This window comes from Oncorhynchus mykiss, chromosome 26 (assembly GCF_013265735.2).
Source record: "Oncorhynchus mykiss isolate Arlee chromosome 26, USDA_OmykA_1.1, whole genome shotgun sequence".
Taxonomy (NCBI): domain Eukaryota; kingdom Metazoa; phylum Chordata; class Actinopteri; order Salmoniformes; family Salmonidae; genus Oncorhynchus; species Oncorhynchus mykiss.
In genome coordinates this window covers 6,208,279-6,226,722 of record NC_048590.1, presented here as the reverse complement: position 1 = coordinate 6,226,722, position 18,444 = coordinate 6,208,279, and the positions used below count along the sequence as shown (strand labels likewise).

Below are 18,444 nucleotides of genomic sequence, written 5' to 3'. Positions count from 1 at the left end.
AGCTAGTCAGGGGGGATCCATCACCTGTTACTATACAACCCAGCTAGTCAGGGGGGAGGGGGGGATCCATCACCTGTTACTATACAACCCAGCTAGTCAGGGGGGAGGGGGGGATCCATCACCTGTTACTATACAACCCAGCTAGTCAGGGGGGAGGGGGGGATCCATCACCTGTTACTATACAACCCAGCTAGTCAGGGGGGAGGGGGGATCCATCACCTGTTACTATACAACCCAGCTAGTCAGGGGGGAGGGGGGGATCCATCACCTGTTACTATACAACCCAGCTAGTCAGGGGGGAGGGGGGGATCCATCACCTGTTACTATACAACCCAGCTAGTCAGGGGGGAGGGGGGGATCCATCACCTGTTACTATACAACCCAGCTAGTCAGGGGGGAGGGGGGGATCCATCACCTGTTACTATACAACCCAGCTAGTCAGGGGGGAGGGGGGGATCCATACCTGTTACTATACAACCCAGCTAGTCAGGGGGGAGGGGGGGATCCATCACCTGTTACTATACAACCCAGCTAGTCAGGGGGGAGGGGGGGATCCATCACCTGTTACTATACAACCCAGCTAGTCAGGGGGGATCCATCACCTGTTACTATACAACCCAGCTAGTCAGGGGGGAGGGGGGGATCCATCACCTGTTACTATACAACCCAGCTAGTCAGGGGGGAGGGGGGGATCCATACCTGTTACTATACAACCCAGCTAGTCAGGGGGGAGGGGGGGATCCATCACCTGTTACTATACAACCCAGCTAGTCAGGGGGGAGGGGGGGATCCATCACCTGTTACTATACAACCCAGCTAGTCAGGGGGGATCCATCACCTGTTACTATGCAACCCAGCTAGTCAGGGGGGAGGGGGGGATCCATCACCTGTTACTATACAACCCAGCTAGTCAGGGGGGAGGGGGGGATCCATACCTGTTACTATACAACCCAGCTAGTCAGGGGGGAGGGGGGGATCCATCACCTGTTACTATACAACCCAGCTAGTCAGGGGGGAGGGGGGGATCCATCACCTGTTACTATACAACCCAGCTAGTCAGGGGGGATCCATCACCTGTTACTATACAACCCAGCTAGTCAGGGGGGAGGGGGGGATCCATCACCTGTTACTATACAACCCAGCTAGTCAGGGGGGAGGGGGGGATCCATCACCTGTTACTATACAACCCAGCTAGTCAGGGGGGAGGGGGGGATCCATCACCTGTTACTATACAACCCAGCTAGTCAGGGGGGAGGGGGGGATCCATCACCTGTTACTATACAACCCAGCTAGTCAGGGGGGAGGGGGGGATCCATACCTGTTACTATACAACCCAGCTAGTCAGGGGGGAGGGGGGGATCCATCACCTGTTACTATACAACCCAGCTAGTCAGGGGGGAGGGGGGGATCCATCACCTGTTACTATACAACCCAGCTAGTCAGGGGGGATCCATCACCTGTTACTATACAACCCAGCTAGTCAGGGGGGAGGGGGGGATCCATCACCTGTTACTATACAACCCAGCTAGTCAGGGGGGAGGGGGGGATCCATACCTGTTACTATACAACCCAGCTAGTCAGGGGGGAGGGGGGGATCCATCACCTGTTACTATACAACCCAGCTAGTCAGGGGGGAGGGGGGGATCCATCACCTGTTACTATACAACCCAGCTAGTCAGGGGGGATCCATCACCTGTTACTATACAACCCAGCTAGTCAGGGGGGAGGGGGGGATCCATCACCTGTTACTATACAACCCAGCTAGTCAGGGGGGAGGGGGGGATCCATACCTGTTACTATACAACCCAGCTAGTCAGGGGGGAGGGGGGGATCCATCACCTGTTACTATACAACCCAGCTAGTCAGGGGGGAGGGGGGGATCCATCACCTGTTACTATACAACCCAGCTAGTCAGGGGGGATCCATCACCTGTTACTATACAACCCAGCTAGTCAGGGGGGAGGGGGGGATCCATCACCTGTTACTATACAACCCAGCTAGTCAGGGGGGATCCATCACCTGTTACTATACAACCCAGCTAGTCAGGGGGGAGGGGGGGATCCATCACCTGTTACTATACAACCCAGCTAGTCAGGGGGGAGGGGGGGATCCATCACCTGTTACTATACAACCCAGCTAGTCAGGGGGGAGGGGGGGATCCATCACCTGTTACTATACAACCCAGCTAGTCAGGGGGGAGGGGGGGATCCATCACCTGTTACTATACAACCCAGCTAGTCAGGGGGGAGGGGGGGATCCATCACCTGTTACTATACAACCCAGCTAGTCAGGGGGGAAGGGGGGATCCATCACCTGTTACTATACAACCCAGCTAGTCAGGGGGGAGGGGGGGATCCATCACCTGTTACTATACAACCCAGCTAGTCAGGGGGGAGGGGGGGATCCATCACCTGTTACCATACAACCCAGCTAGTCAGGGGGGAGGGGGGGATCCATCACCTGTTACTATACAACCCAGCTAGTCAGGGGGGAGGGGGGGATCCATCACCTGTTACTATACAACCCAGCTAGTCAGGGGGGAGGGGGGGGATCCATCACCTGTTACTATACAACCCAGCTAGTCAGGGGGGAGGGGGGGATCCATCACCTGTTACTATACAACCCAGCTAGTCAGGGGGGAGGGGGGGATCCATCACCTGTTACTATACAACCCAGCTAGTCAGGGGGGAGGGGGGGATCCATCACCTGTTACTATACAACCCAGCTAGTCAGGGGGGAGGGGGGGATCCATCACCTGTTACTATACAACCCAGCTAGTCAGGGGGGATCCATCACCTGTTACCATACAACCCAGCTAGTCAGGGGGGATCCATCACCTGTTACTATACAACCCAGCTAGTCAGGGGGGAGGGGGGGATCCATCACCTGTTACTATACAACCCAGCTAGTCAGGGGGGAGGGGGGGATCCATACCTGTTACTATACAACCCAGCTAGTCAGGGGGGAGGGGGGGATCCATCACCTGTTACTATACAACCCAGCTAGTCAGGGGGGAGGGGGGATCCATACCTGTTACTATACAACCCAGCTAGTCAGGGGGGATCCATCACCTGTTACCATACAACCCAGCTAGTCAGGGGGGAGGGGGGGATCCATACCTGTTACTATACAACCCAGCTAGTCAGGGGGGATCCATCACCTGTTACTATACAACCCAGCTAGTCAGGGGGGAGGGGGGGATCCATACCTGTTACTATACAACCCAGCTAGTCAGGGGGGATCCATCACCTGTTACTATACAACCCAGCTAGTCAGGGGGGAATCCATACCTGTTACTATACAACCCAGCTAGTCAGGGGGGAGGGGGGGATCCATACCTGTTACTATACAACCCAGCTAGTCAGGGGGGAGGGGGGGATCCATACCTGTTACTATACAACCCAGCTAGTCAGGGGGGATCCATCACCTGTTACTATACAACCCAGCTAGTCAGGGGGGAGGGGGGGATCCATCACCTGTTACTATACAACCCAGCTAGTCAGGGGGGAGGGGGGGATCCATACCTGTTACTATACAACCCAGCTAGTCAGGGGGGAGGGGGGGATCCATCACCTGTTACTATACAACCCAGCTAGTCAGGGGGGAGGGGGGGATCCATACCTGTTACTATACAACCCAGCTAGTCAGGGGGGAGGGGGGGATCCATCACCTGTTACTATACAACCCAGCTAGTCAGGGGGGAGGGGGGGATCCATACCTGTTACTATACAACCCAGCTAGTCAGGGGGGAGGGGGGGATCCATCACCTGTTACTATACAACCCAGCTAGTCAGGGGGGAGGGGGGGGGTGTATGTCAGGTTTCCACCCACCCCCTCCTAGCTACTGAACATTACCTGTCTCTGTGGATTGTCAGGCTTCCACCCACCCCCTCCTAGCTACTGAACATGACCTGTCTCTGTGGATTGTGTCAGGCTTCCACCCACCTCTCCCTAGCTACTGAACATGACCTGTCTCTGTGGATTGTCAGGTCTCCACCCACCTCTCCCTAGCTACTGAACATTACCTGTCTCTGTGGATTGTGTCAGGTCTCCACCCACCTCTCCCTAGCTACTGAACATTACCCGTCTCTGTGGATTGTGTCAGGTCTCCACCCACCTCTCCCTAGCTACTGAACATGACCTGTCTATGTGGATTGTGTCAGACTTCCACCCACCTCTCCCTAGCTACTGAACATGACCTGTCTCTGTGGATTGTGTCAGGTCTCCACCCACCTCTCCCTAGCTACTGAACATTACCCGTCTCTGTGGATTGTCAGGTCTCCACCCACCTCTCCCTAGCTACTGAACATTACCTGTCTCTGTGGATTGTCAGGCTTCCACCCACCTCTCCCTAGCTACTGAACATTACCTGTCTCTGTGGATTGTCAGGCTTCCACCCACCTCTCCCTAGCTACTGAACATTACCTGTCTCTGTGGATTGTCAGGCTTCCACCCACCTCTCCCTAGCTACTGAACATTACCTGTCTCTGTGGATTGTGTCAGACTTCCACCCACCTCTCCCTAGCTACTGAACATTACCTGTCTCTGTGGATTGTGTCAGGTCTCCACCCACCTCTCCCTAGCTACTGAACATTACCTGTCTCTGTGGATTGTCAGGCTTCCACCCACCCCCTCCTAGCTACTGAACATGACCTGTCTCTGTGGATTGTGTCAGGTCTCCACCCACCTCTCCCTAGCTACTGAACATTACCTGTCTCTGTGGATTGTGTCAGGTCTCCACCCACCTCTCCCTAGCTACTGAACATTACCTGTCTCTGTGGATTGTGTCAGGTCTCCACCCACCTCTCCCTAGCTACTGAACATTACCTGTCTCTGTGGATTGTGTCAGGCTTCCACCCACCTCTCCCTAGCTACTGAACATGACCTGTCTCTGTGGATTGTGTCAGGTCTCCACCCACCCCCTCCTAGCTACTGAACATGACCTGTCTCTGTGGATTGTGTCAGGTCTCCACCCACCCCCTCCTAGCTACTGAACATTACCTGTCTCTGTGGATTGTCAGGTCTCCACCCACCTCTCCCTAGCTACTGAACATGACCTGTTACTGAACATTAACATTACCATTAAGTGTTCTAACTGAACAGAATCAACTCAGCTCTCCAATGGAAGGAAGTGTTCTAACTGAACAGAATCAACTCAGCCCTCCAATGGAAGGAAGTGTTCTAACTGAACAGAATCAACTCAGCTCTCCAATGGAAGGAAGTGTTCTACCTGAACAGAATCAACTCAGCTCTCCAATGGAAGGAAGTGTTCTAACTGAACAGAATCAACTCAGCTCTCCAATGGAAGGAAGTGTTCTACCTGAACAGAATCATCTCAGCTCTCCAGTGGAAGGAAGTGTTCTAACTGAACAGAATCAACTCAGCTCTCCAATGGAAGGAAGTGTTCTAACTGAACAGAATCAACTCAGCTCTCCAATGGAAGGAAGTGTTCTACCTGAACAGAATCATCTCAGCTCTCCAATGGAAGGAAGTGTTCTAACTGAACAGAATCAACTCAGCTCTCCAATGGAAGGAAGTGTTCTACCTGAACAGAATCAACTCAGCTCTCCAATGGAAGGAAGTGTTCTACCTGAACAGAATCAACTCAGCTCTCCAATGGAAGGAAGTGTTCTACCTGAACAGAATCAACTCAGCTCTCCAATGGAAGGAAGTGTTCTAACTGAACAGAATCATCTCAGCTCTCCAATGGAAGGAAGTGTTCTACCTGAACAGAATCAACTCAGCTCTCCAATGGAAGGAAGTGTTCTAACTGAACAGAATCAACTCAGCTCTCCAATGGAAGGAAGTGTTCTACCTGAACAGAATCAACTCAGCTCTCCAATGGAAGGAAGTGTTCTAACTGAACAGAATCAACTCAGCTCTCCAATGGAAGGAAGTGTTCTACCTGAACAGAATCATCTCAGCTCTCCAATGGAAGGAAGTGTTCTAACTGAACAGAATCAACTCAGCCCTCCAATGGAAGGAAGTGTTCTAACTGAACAGAATCATCTCAGCTCTCCAATGGAAGGAAGTGTTCTACCTGAACAGAATCATCTCAGCTCTCCAATGGAAGGAAGTGTTCTAACTGAACAGAATCAACTCAGCTCTCCAATGGAAGGAAGTGTTCTAATTGAACAGAATCAACTCAGCTCTCCAATGGAAACAGACATGTATTTCTACCTAACAACCAGACATATGATTTTCCCTTCATAGACACAGGGCTGATAGGTGTGTCTGTCTGACTTTAGGTGTGTGTCCCAAACTTCCCCCTTTCCCCCCACATAGTGCACTACTTGTGAGTAGCCAGGGTATGTAAGCTAATGCCTGTCTGTGTATCAGGTGTTTTAGTGTTGAGCACACTTCTGAAAAGGAAGACCAGTTCACAGAGAGAGATTTCATCAACCCTAGCTGAGCTCCGAATTGAATTCCGCAGATACAATTTCTGGGTATACTTTTCAAAACACTCTCTCTCTCTTTAGTCTACTAATTATCTTTAATGGGTTTTACTTTCATCGTTTTGCTCCAAACATACTGCCATTTATTTTGCTTTGATAAGATTGTTGTATTAACCTCAGAATGCAAAGTAATGTTTTTTTTATTTCCTTCTCCTACCATCTGAGGCCAGAACAAAACGTTACTTTAACTCTGTGAGCCACATTACATCCTATCTGAGTCTGTTTACCAGCTCCCCAGTCCCTCTCTACCTCCAGAGAAACACATACCGTATCTCCCCGGTCTCTCTCTACCTCCAGAGAAACACATACCGTATCTCCCCAGTCTCTCTCTACCTCCAGAGAAACACCGTATCTCCCCAGTCCCTCTCTACCTCCAGAGAAACACCGTATCTCCCCAGTCCCTCTCTACCTCCAGAGAAACACCGTATCTCCCCAGTCCCTCTCTACCTCCAGAGAAACACCGTATCTCCCCAGTCTCTCTCTACCTCCAGAGAAACACCGTATCACCCCAGTCTCTCTCTACCTCCAGAGAAACGCATACCGTATCTCCCCAGTCTCTCTCTACCTCCAGAGAAACACATACCGTATCTCCCCAGTCTCTCTCTACCTCCAGAGAAACACATACCGTATCTCCCCAGTCTCTCTCTACCTCTAGAGAAACACATACCGTATCTCCCCAGTCTCTCTCTACCTCTAGAGAAACACATACCGTATCTACCCAGTCTCTCTCTACCTCCAGAGAAACACATACCGTATCTCCCCAGTCTCTCTCTACCTCCAGAGAAACACCGTATCTCCCCAGTCCCTCTCTACCTCCAGAGAAACACCGTATCTCCCCAGTCCCTCTCTACCTCCAGAGAAACACATACCGTATCTCTCTACCTCCAGAGAAACACATACCGTATCTCCCCAGTCCCTCTCTACCTCCAGAGAAACACATACCGTCCCTCTCTACCTCCAGAGAAACACATACTGTATCTCCCCAGTCCCTCTCTACCTCCAGAGAAACACATACTGTATCTCCCCAGTCCCTCTCTACCTCCTGAGAAACACTGTATCTCCCCAGTCCCTCTCTACCTCCTGAGAAACACCGTATCTCCCCAGTCTCTCTCTACCTCCAGAGAAACACCGTATCACCCCAGTCTCTCTCTACCTCCAGAGAAACGCATACCGTATCTCCCCAGTCTCTCTCTACCTCCAGAGAAACACATACCGTATCTCCCCAGTCTCTCTCTACCTCCAGAGAAACACATACCGTATCTCCCCAGTCTCTCTCTACCTCTAGAGAAACACATACCGTATCTCCCCAATCTCTCTCTACCTCTAGAGAAACACATACCGTATCTACCCAGTCTCTCTCTACCTCCAGAGAAACACATACCGTATCTCCCCAGTCTCTCTCTACCTCCAGAGAAACACATACCGTATCTCCCCAGTCTCTCTCTACCTCCAGAGAAACACCGTATCTCCCCAGTCCCTCTCTACCTCCAGAGAAACACCGTATCTCCCCAGTCCCTCTCTACCTCCAGAGAAACACATACCGTATCTCTCTACCTCCAGAGAAACACATACCGTATCTCCCCAGTCCCTCTCTACCTCCAGAGAAACACATACCGTCCCTCTCTACCTCCAGAGAAACACATACTGTATCTCCCCAGTCCCTCTCTACCTCCAGAGAAACACATACTGTATCTCCCCAGTCCCTCTCTACCTCCTGAGAAACACTGTATCTCCCCAGTCCCTCTCTACCTCCTGAGAAACACCGTATCTCCCCAGTCTCTCTCTACCTCCAGAGAAACACCGTATCACCCCAGTCTCTCTCTACCTCCAGAGAAACGCATACCGTATCTCCCCAGTCTCTCTCTACCTCCAGAGAAACACATACCGTATCTCCCCAGTCTCTCTCTACCTCCAGAGAAACACATACCGTATCTCCCCAGTCTCTCTCTACCTCTAGAGAAACACATACCGTATCTCCCCAATCTCTCTCTACCTCTAGAGAAACACATACCGTATCTACCCAGTCTCTCTCTACCTCCAGAGAAACACATACCGTATCTCCCCAGTCTCTCTCTACCTCCAGAGAAACACCGTATCTCCCCAGTCCCTCTCTACCTCCAGAGAAACACTGTATCTCCCCAGTCCCTCTCTACCTCCAGAGAAACACATACCGTATCTCTCTACCTCCAGAGAAACACATACCGTATCTCCCCAGTCCCTCTCTACCTCCAGAGAAACACATACCGTCCCTCTCTACCTCCAGAGAAACACATACCGTATCTCCCCAGTCCCTCTCTACCTCCAGAGAAACACATACCGTATCTCCCCAGTCCCTCTCTACCTCCAGAGAAACACCGTATCTCCCCAGTCCCTCTCTACCTCCAGAGAAACACCGTATCTCCCAGTCTCTCTCTACCTCCAGAGAAACACATACCGTATCTCCCCAGTCCCTCTCTACCTCCAGAGAAACACATACCGTCTCTCTCTACCTCCAGAGAAACACTGTATCACCCCAGTCCCTCTCTACCTCCAGAGAAACACCGTATCTCCCCAGTCTCTATCTACCTCCAGAGAAACACTGTATCACCCCAGTCTCTCTCTACCTCCAGAGAAACACTGTATCTCCCCAGTCCCTCTCTACCTCCAGAGAAACACTGTATCTCCCCAGTCTCTATCTACCTCCAGAGAAACACATACCGTATCTCCCCAGTCTCTCTCTACCTCCAGAGAAAAAACGTATCTCCCCAGTCTCTCTCTACCTCCAGAGAAACACATACCGTATCTCCCCAGTCTCTCTCTACCTCCAGAGAAACACCGTATCTCCCCAGTCCCTCTCTAACTCCAGAGAAACGCATACCGTATCTCCCCAGTCTCTCTCTACCTCCAGAGAAACACATACAGTCTCTCTCTACCTCCAGAGAAATGCATACCGTATCTCCCAGTCTCTCTCTACCTCCAGAGAAACACACACCGTATCTCCCCAGTCCCTCTCTACCTCCAGAGAAACACCGTATCTCCCCAGTCTTTCTCTACCTCCAGAGAAACACCGTATCTCCCCAGTCCCTCTCTACCTCCAGAGAAACACCGTATCTCCCCAGTTCCTCTCTACCTCCAGAGAAACGCATACCGTATCTCCCCAGGCTCTCTCTACCTCCAGAGAAACACCGTATCTCCCCAGTCCCTCTCTACCTTCAGAGAAACACCGTATCTCCCCAGTTCCTCTCTACCTCCAGAGAAACGCATACCGTATCTCCCCAGTCTCTCTCTACCTCCAGAGAAACACCGTATCTCCCCAGTCTCTCTCTACCTCCAGAGAAACACCGTATCTCCCCAGTCCCTCTCTACCTCCAGAGAAACACCGTATCTCCCCAGTTCCTCTCTACCTCCAGAGAAACGCATACCGTATCTCCCCAGTCCCTCTCTACCTCCAGAGAAACACATACCGTCCCTCTCTACCTCCAGAGAAACACATACCGTATCTCCCCAGTCTCTCTCTACCTCCAGAGAAACACCGTATCTCCCCAGTCTCTCTCTACCTCTAGAGAAACACATACCGTATCTACCCAGTCTCTCTCTACCTCCAGAGAAACACATACCGTATCTCCCCAGTCTCTCTCTACCTCCAGAGAAACACCGTATCTCCCCAGTCCCTCTCTACCTCCAGAGAAACACCGTATCTCCCCAGTCCCTCTCTACCTCCAGAGAAACACATACCGTATCTCTCTACCTCCAGAGAAACACATACCGTATCTCTCTACCTCCAGAGAAACACATACCGTATCTCCCCAGTCCCTCTCTACCTCCAGAGAAACACATACCGTATCTCCCCAGTCCCTCTCTACCTCCAGAGAAACACCGTATCTCCCCAGTCCCTCTCTACCTCCAGAGAAACACCGTATCTCCCAGTCTCTCTCTACCTCCAGAGAAACACATACCATATCTCCCCAGTCCCTCTCTACCTCCAGAGAAACACATACCGTATCTCCCCAGTCCCTCTCTAACTCCAGAGAAACGCATACCGTATCTCCCCAGTCTCTCTCTACCTCCAGAGAAACACATACAGTCTCTCTCTACCTCCAGAGAAATGCATACCGTATCTCCCAGTCTCTCTCTACCTCCAGAGAAACACACACCGTATCTCCCCAGTCCCTCTCTACCTCCAGAGAAACACCGTATCTCCCCAGTCTTTCTCTACCTCCAGAGAAACACCGTATCTCCCCAGTCCCTCTCTACCTCCAGAGAAACACCGTATCTCCCCAGTTCCTCTCTACCTCCAGAGAAACGCATACCGTATCTCCCCAGTCTCTCTCTACCTCCAGAGAAACACCGTATCTCCCCAGTCCCTCTCTACCTCCAGAGAAACACCGTATCTCCCCAGTTCCTCTCTACCTCCAGAGAAACGCATACCGTATCTCCCCAGTCTCTCTCTACCTCCAGAGAAACACCGTATCTCCCCAGTCTCTCTCTACCTCCAGAGAAACACCGTATCTCCCCAGTCCCTCTCTACCTCCAGAGAAACACCGTATCTCCCCAGTTCCTCTCTACCTCCAGAGAAACGCATACCGTATCTCCCCAGTCCCTCTCTACCTCCAGAGAAACACATACCGTCCCTCTCTACCTCCAGAGAAACACATACCGTATCTCCCCAGTCTCTCTCTACCTCCAGAGAAACACCGTATCTCCCCAGTCTCTCTCTACCTCTAGAGAAACACATACCGTATCTACCCAGTCTCTCTCTACCTCCAGAGAAACACATACCGTATCTCCCCAGTCTCTCTCTACCTCCAGAGAAACACCGTATCTCCCCAGTCCCTCTCTACCTCCAGAGAAACACCGTATCTCCCCAGTCCCTCTCTACCTCCAGAGAAACACATACAGTATCTCTCTACCTCCAGAGAAACACATACCGTATCTCCCCAGTCCCTCTCTACCTCCAGAGAAACACATACCGTATCTCCCCAGTCCCTCTCTACCTCCAGAGAAACACATACCGTATCTCCCCAGTCCCTCTCTACCTCCAGAGAAACACCGTATCTCCCCAGTCCCGCTCTACCTCCAGAGAAACACCGTATCTCCCAGTCTCTCTCTACCTCCAGAGAAACACATACCATATCTCCCCAGTCCCTCTCTACCTCCAGAGAAACACATACCGTATCTCCCCAGTCCCTCTCTACCTCCAGAGAAACACCGTATCTCCCCAGTCCCTCTCTACCTCCAGAGAAACACAGTATCTCCCCAGTTCCTCTCTACCTCCAGAGAAACGCATACCGTATCTCCCCAGTTCCTCTCTACCTCCAGAGAAACGCATACCGTATCTCCCCAGTCCCTCTCTACCTCCAGAGAAACACCGTATCTCCCCAGTTCCTCTCTACCTCCAGAGAAACGCATACCGTATCTCCCCAGTTCCTCTCTACCTCCAGAGAAACACATACCGTATCTCCCCAGTCCCTCTCTACCTCCAGAGAAACACATACCGTATCTCCCCAGTCCCTCTCTACCTCCAGAGAAACACCGTATCTCCCCAGTCCCGCTCTACCTCCAGAGAAACACCGTATCTCCCAGTCTCTCTCTACCTCCAGAGAAACACATACCATATCTCCCCAGTCCCTCTCTACCTCCAGAGAAACACATACCGTATCTCCCCAGTCCCTCTCTACCTCCAGAGAAACACATACCGTATCTCCCCAGTCCCTCTCTACCTCCAGAGAAACACATACCGTATCTCCCCAGTCCCTCTCTACCTCCAGAGAAACACCGTATCTCCCCAGTCCCGCTCTACCTCCAGAGAAACACCGTATCTCCCAGTCTCTCTCTACCTCCAGAGAAACACATACCATATCTCCCCAGTCCCTCTCTACCTCCAGAGAAACACATACCGTATCTCCCCAGTCCCTCTCTACCTCCAGAGAAACACCGTATCTCCCCAGTCCCTCTCTACCTCCAGAGAAACACAGTATCTCCCCAGTTCCTCTCTACCTCCAGAGAAACGCATACCGTATCTCCCCAGTTCCTCTCTACCTCCAGAGAAACGCATACCGTATCTCCCCAGTCCCTCTCTACCTCCAGAGAAACACCGTATCTCCCCAGTCCCTCTCTACCTCCAGAGAAACACCGTATCTCCCCAGTTCCTCTCTACCTCCAGAGAAACGCATACCGTATCTCCCCAGTCTCTCTCTACCTCCAGAGAAACACTGTATCTCCCAGTCCCTCTCTACCTCCAGAGAAACACCGTATCTCCCCAGTTCCTCTCTACCTCCAGAGAAACGCATACCGTATCTCCCCAGTCCCTCTCTACCTCCAGAGAAACACATACCGTCCCTCTCTACCTCCAGAGAAACACATACCGTATTTCCCCAGTTCCTCTCTACCTCCAGAGAAACACCGTATCTCCCCAGTCTCTCTCTACCTCTAGAGAAACACATACCGTATCTACCCAGTCTCTCTCTACCTCCAGAGAAACACATACCGTATCTCCCCAGTCTCTCTCTACCTCCAGAGAAACACCGTATCTCCCCAGTCCCTCTCTACCTCCAGAGAAACACCGTATCTCCCCAGTCCCTCTCTACCTCCAGAGAAACACATACCGTATCTCTCTACCTCCAGAGAAACACATACCGTATCTCCCCAGTCCCTCTCTACCTCCAGAGAAACACATACCGTCCCTCTCTACCTCCAGAGAAACACATACCGTATCTCCCCAGTCCCTCTCTACCTCCAGAGAAACACATACCGTATCTCCCCAGTCCCTCTCTACCTCCAGAGAAACACCGTATCTCCCCAGTCCCTCTCTACCTCCAGAGAAACACTGTATCTCCCAGTCTCTCTCTACCTCCAGAGAAACACATACCGTATCTCCCCAGTCCCTCTCTACCTCCAGAGAAACACATACCGTCTCTCTCTACCTCCAGAGAAACACTGTATCACCCCAGTCCCTCTCTACCTCCAGAGAAACACCGTATCTCCCCAGTTTCTCTCTACCTCCAGAGAAACACTGTATCACCCCAGTCTCTCTCTACCTCCAGAGAAACACTGTATCTCCCCAGTCCCTCTCTACCTCCAGAGAAACACTGTATCTCCCCAGTCTCTATCTACCTCCAGAGAAACACATACCGTATCTCCCCAGTCTCTCTCTACCTCCAGAGAAAAAACGTATCTCCCCAGTCTCTCTCTACCTCCAGAGAAACACATACCGTATCTCCCCAGTCTCTCTCTACCTCCAGAGAAACACCGTATCTCCCCAGTCCCTCTCTAACTCCAGAGAAATGCATACCGTATCTCCCCAGTCTCTCTCTACCTCCAGAGAAACACATAGTCTCTCTCTACCTCCAGAGAAATGCATACCGTATCTCCCAGTCTCTCTCTACCTCCAGAGAAACACACACCGTATCTCCCCAGTCCCTCTCTACCTCCAGAGAAACACCGTATCTCCCCAGTCTTTCTCTACCTCCAGAGAAACACCGTATCTCCCCAGTCCCTCTCTACCTCCAGAGAAACACCGTATCTCCCCAGTTCCTCTCTACCTCCAGAGAAACGCATACCGTATCTCCCCAGTCTCTCTCTACCTCCAGAGAAACACCGTATCTCCCCAGTCCCTCTCTACCTCCAGAGAAACACCGTATCTCCCCAGTTCCTCTCTACCTCCAGAGAAACGCATACCGTATCTCCCCAGTCTCTCTCTACCTCCAGAGAAACGCATACCGTATCTCCCCAGTCTCTCTCTACCTCCAGAGAAACACCGTATCTCCCCAGTCCCTCTCTACCTCCAGAGAAACACCGTATCTCCCCAGTTCCTCTCTACCTCCAGAGAAACGCATACCGTATCTCCCCAGTCCCTCTCTACCTCCAGAGAAACACCGTATCTCCCCAGTTCCTCTCTACCTCCAGAGAAACGCATACCGTATCTCCCCAGTCCCTCTCTACCTCCAGAGAAACACATACCGTCCCTCTCTACCTCCAGAGAAACACATACCGTATCTCCCCAGTCTCTCTCTACCTCCAGAGAAACACCGTATCTCCCCAGTCTCTCTCTACCTCCAGAGAAACACATACCGTATCTCCCCAGTCTCTCTCTACCTCCAGAGAAACACATACCGTATCTCCCCAGTTTCTCTCTACCTCCAGAGAAACACATACCGTATCTCCCCAGTCTCTCTCTACCTCCAGAGAAACACCGTATCTCCCCAGTCCCTCTCTACCTCCAGAGAAACACATACCGTATCTCCCCAGTCTCTCTCTACCTCCAGAGAAACACTGTATCTCCCCAGTCTCTCTCTACCTCCAGAGAAACACATACCGTATCTCCCCAGTCTCTCTCTACCTCCAGAGAAACACTGTATCTCCCCAGTTCCTCTCTACCTCCAGAGAAACGCATACCGTATCTCCCCAGTCCCTCTCTACCTCCAGAGAAACACATACCGTCCCTCTCTACCTCCAGAGAAACACATACCGTCCCTCTCTACCTCCAGAGAAACACACACCATATCTCCCCAGTCTCTCTCTACCTCCAGAGAAACACTGTATCTCCCCAGTCCCTCTCTACCTCCTGAGAAACACTGTATCTCCCCAGTCTCTCTCTACCTCCAGAGAAACACATACCGTATCTCCCCAGTCCCTCTCTACCTCCAGAGAAACACATACCGTCTCTCTCTACCTCCAGAGAAACACCGTATCTCCCCAGTCCCTCTCTACCTCCAGAGAAACACCGTATCTCCCCAGTCCCTTGAAGGGTCCCTTAGTCGGCATGCCCTCTCTCTCTGGTCCTGAAAGTCTGCCTGTTCTATGTAACCCCCCCCACCCCTCCCCCCCCCCCCCCCCCCCCCCACCCACCCACTGACTGATTGATAACTGCTCCTGTCCTGACACAGAGGAGAGGGCAACTGAGAGAGAGAGGACTGCTGGAGCTGGCTATTCACTGACTCCAAACTGGCATGTCATTGGTCATCCCTGGTGGACAGTGCTGTTCTCTGTCTGTCTGTGGTAAGACATGATTTCTCTGTGGAGTGTTACCAGCTATATAGCTAGGTGGGCTGGGCTGAGCTACACTGGGCAGGGCTGGGCTGGGTAGGGCTACACTGGGCTAGGTAGGGCTACACTGGACTGGGCTGGGCAGGGCTACACTGGGCTGGGCAGGGCTACACTGGGCTGGGTAGGGCTGGACTGGGCTGGGTAGGGCTACAGTGGGCTGGGTAGGACTACACTAGACTGGGCTGGTTAGGGCTACAGTGGGCTGGGTAGGGCTACACTGGATTGGGTTGGTTAGGGCTACACTGGGCTGGGCTGGGTAGGGCTACGCTGGGCTGGGTAGGACTATAGTGGGCTGGGTAGGGCTATAGTGGGCTGGGTAGGGCTATAGTGGGCTGTGTAGGGCTATAGTGGGCTGGGTAGGGCTACACTGGGCTGGGTAGGGCTATAGTGGGCAGGGCTGGGTAGGGCTACACTGGGCTGGGTAGGGCTACACTGGACTGGGCTGAGTAGGGCTACAGTGGGCTGGGTAGGGCTACAGTGGGCTGGGTAGTGATACAGTGGGCTGGGTAGGGCTACACTGGATTGGGCTGGGTAGGGCTACACTGGGCTGGGCTACACTGGGCAGGGCTGGGCTGGGTAGGGCTACACTGGGCTAGGTAGGGCTACACTGGGCTGGGTAGGGCTACACTGGGCTGGGTAGGGCTACACCGGGCTGGGTAGGGCTACAGTGGGCTAGGTAGGGCTACAGTGGGCTGTGTAGCGCTACACTGGATTGGGCTGGGCTGGGCTACACTGGGCAGGGCTGGGCTGGGTAGGGCTACACTGGGCTAGGTAGGGCTACACTGGGCTGGGTAGGGATACACTGGACTGGGCTGGGTAGGGCTACAGTGGGCTGGGTAGGGCTACAGTGGGCTGGGTAGGGCTACAGTGGGCTGGGCTGGGTAGGGCTACAGTGGGCTGTGTAGGGCTACACTGGATTGGGCTGGGTAGGGCTACAGTGGGCTGTGTAGGGCTACACTGGATTGGGCTGGGTAGGGCTACAGTGGGCTGTGTAGGGCTACACTGGATTGGGTTGGTTAGGGCTACACTGGGCTGGGTAGGGCTACAGTGGACTGGGTAGGGCTACAGTGGGCTGGGTTGGGTAGGGCTACAGTGGTCTGGGTAGGGCTACAGTGGTCTGGGTAGGGCTACAGTGGGCTGGGTTGGGTAGGGCTACAGTGGGCTGGGTAGGGCTACAGTGGGCTGGGTAGGGCTACAGTGGACTGGGCTGGGTAGGGCTACAGTGGACTGGGTATGGCTACAGTGGACTGGGCTGGGTAGGGCTACAGTGGACTGGGTATGGCTACAGTGGGCTGGGTAGGGCTACACTGGGCTGGGTAGGGCTACACTGGGCTGGGTAGGGCTACACTGGGCTGGGTAGGGCTACACTGGGCTGGGTAGGGCTATACTGGGCTGGGTAGGGCTACACTGGACTGGGTAGGGCTACACTGGGCTGGGTAGGTATGAGTTGTGTTGGTTGTGATAGTGTCTGCTGACTACACAGAATCTGTAAAGTCAATTTATCACAAACACACAACCGGAGAGGAGAGGAGAGAGGAGGTTGAGGAGAGGAGAGAGGAGGTTGAAGAGAGGAGGTTGAGGAGAGGAGAGAGGAGGTTGAGGAGAGGAGAGAGGAGGTTGAGGAGAGGAGAGAGGAGGTTGAAGAGAGGAGGTTGAGGAGAGGAGAGAGGAGGTTGAGGAGAGGAGAGAGGAGGTTGAGGAGAGAGGAGGTTGATGAGAGAGGAGGTTGAAGAGAGGAGGTTGAGGAGAGAGGAGGTTGAGGAGAGGAGAGTTGAGAGGAGGTTGAGGAGAGGAGAGTTGAGAGGAGGTTGAGGAGAGGAGAGTTGAGAGGAGGTAGAGGAGAGTTGAGAGGAGGTAGAGGAGAGTTGAGAGGAGGTAGAGGAGAGTTGAGAGGAGGTAGAGGAGAGTTGAGAGGAGGTAGAGGAGAGTTGAGAGGAGAGGAGAGAGGAGGTTGAGGAGAGAGGAGAGGAGGTTGAGGAGAGGAGAGGAGGTTGAAGAGAGGAGAGGAGGTTGAAGAGAGGAGATGAGGTTGAAGAGAGGAGATGAGGTTGAAGAGGAGAGAGGAGAGGAGAGGAGAGAGGAGAGGAGAGGAGGTTGAAGAGAGGAGAGGAGGTTGAAGAGAGGAGAGGAGGTTGAAGAGAGGAGAGAGGAGAGGAGAGGGGAGAGGAGAGGAGAGGAGAGGAGAGGAGGTTGAAGAGAGGAGAGGTGGTTGAGGAGAGGAGAGGAGGTTGAAGAGAGGAGAGGAGGTTGAGGAGAGGAGAGGAGGTTGAAGAGAGGAGAGGAGGTTGAGGAGAGGAGAGGAGGTTGAAGAGAGGAGAGGAGAGGAGAGGAGGTTGAGGAGAGGAGAGAGGAGGTTAGGATATGAGACACTGCTGATATATTATTCTTGTGAATTTCTTCTTTCCTTCATACTGTACCAGGTTACACAGCTCAGCGTCTGCTGGTTTCAATGAGTTACCAGGTTACACAGCTCAGTGCCTGCTGGTTTCAATGAGTTACCAGGTTACACAGCTCAGCGTCTGCTGGTTTCAATGAGTTACCAGGTTACACAGCTCAGCGTCTGCTGGTTTCAATGAGTTACCAGGTTACACAGCTCAGCGTCTGCTGGTTTCAATGAGTTACCAGGTTACACAGCTCAGCGTCTGCTGGTTTCAATGAGTTACCAGGTTACACTGCTCAGCGTCTGCTGGTTTCAATGAGTTACCAGGTTACACAGCTCAGCGTCTGCTGGTTTCAATGAGTTACCAGGTTACACTGCTCAGCGTCTGCTGGTTTCAATGAGTTACCAGGTTACACAGCTCAGCGTCTGCTGGTTTCAATGAGTTACCAGGTTACACAGCTCAGCGTCTGCTGGTTTCAATGAGTTACCAGGTTACACTGCTCAGCGTCTGCTGGTTTCAATGAGTTACCAGGTTACACAGCTCAGCGTCTGCTGGTTTCAATGAGTTACCAGGTTACACAGCTC

General features: G+C 52.7%; 1 protein-coding gene across 4 annotated transcripts in view; it reads left to right on the top strand.

The window, feature by feature from the left end:
• Positions 1 to 18,444, top strand: part of LOC118944399 (homer protein homolog 2-like) — a 152,679-nt gene that overhangs the window by 71,504 nt on the left and 62,731 nt on the right. The gene's annotated exons all lie outside the window — the stretch shown is intronic.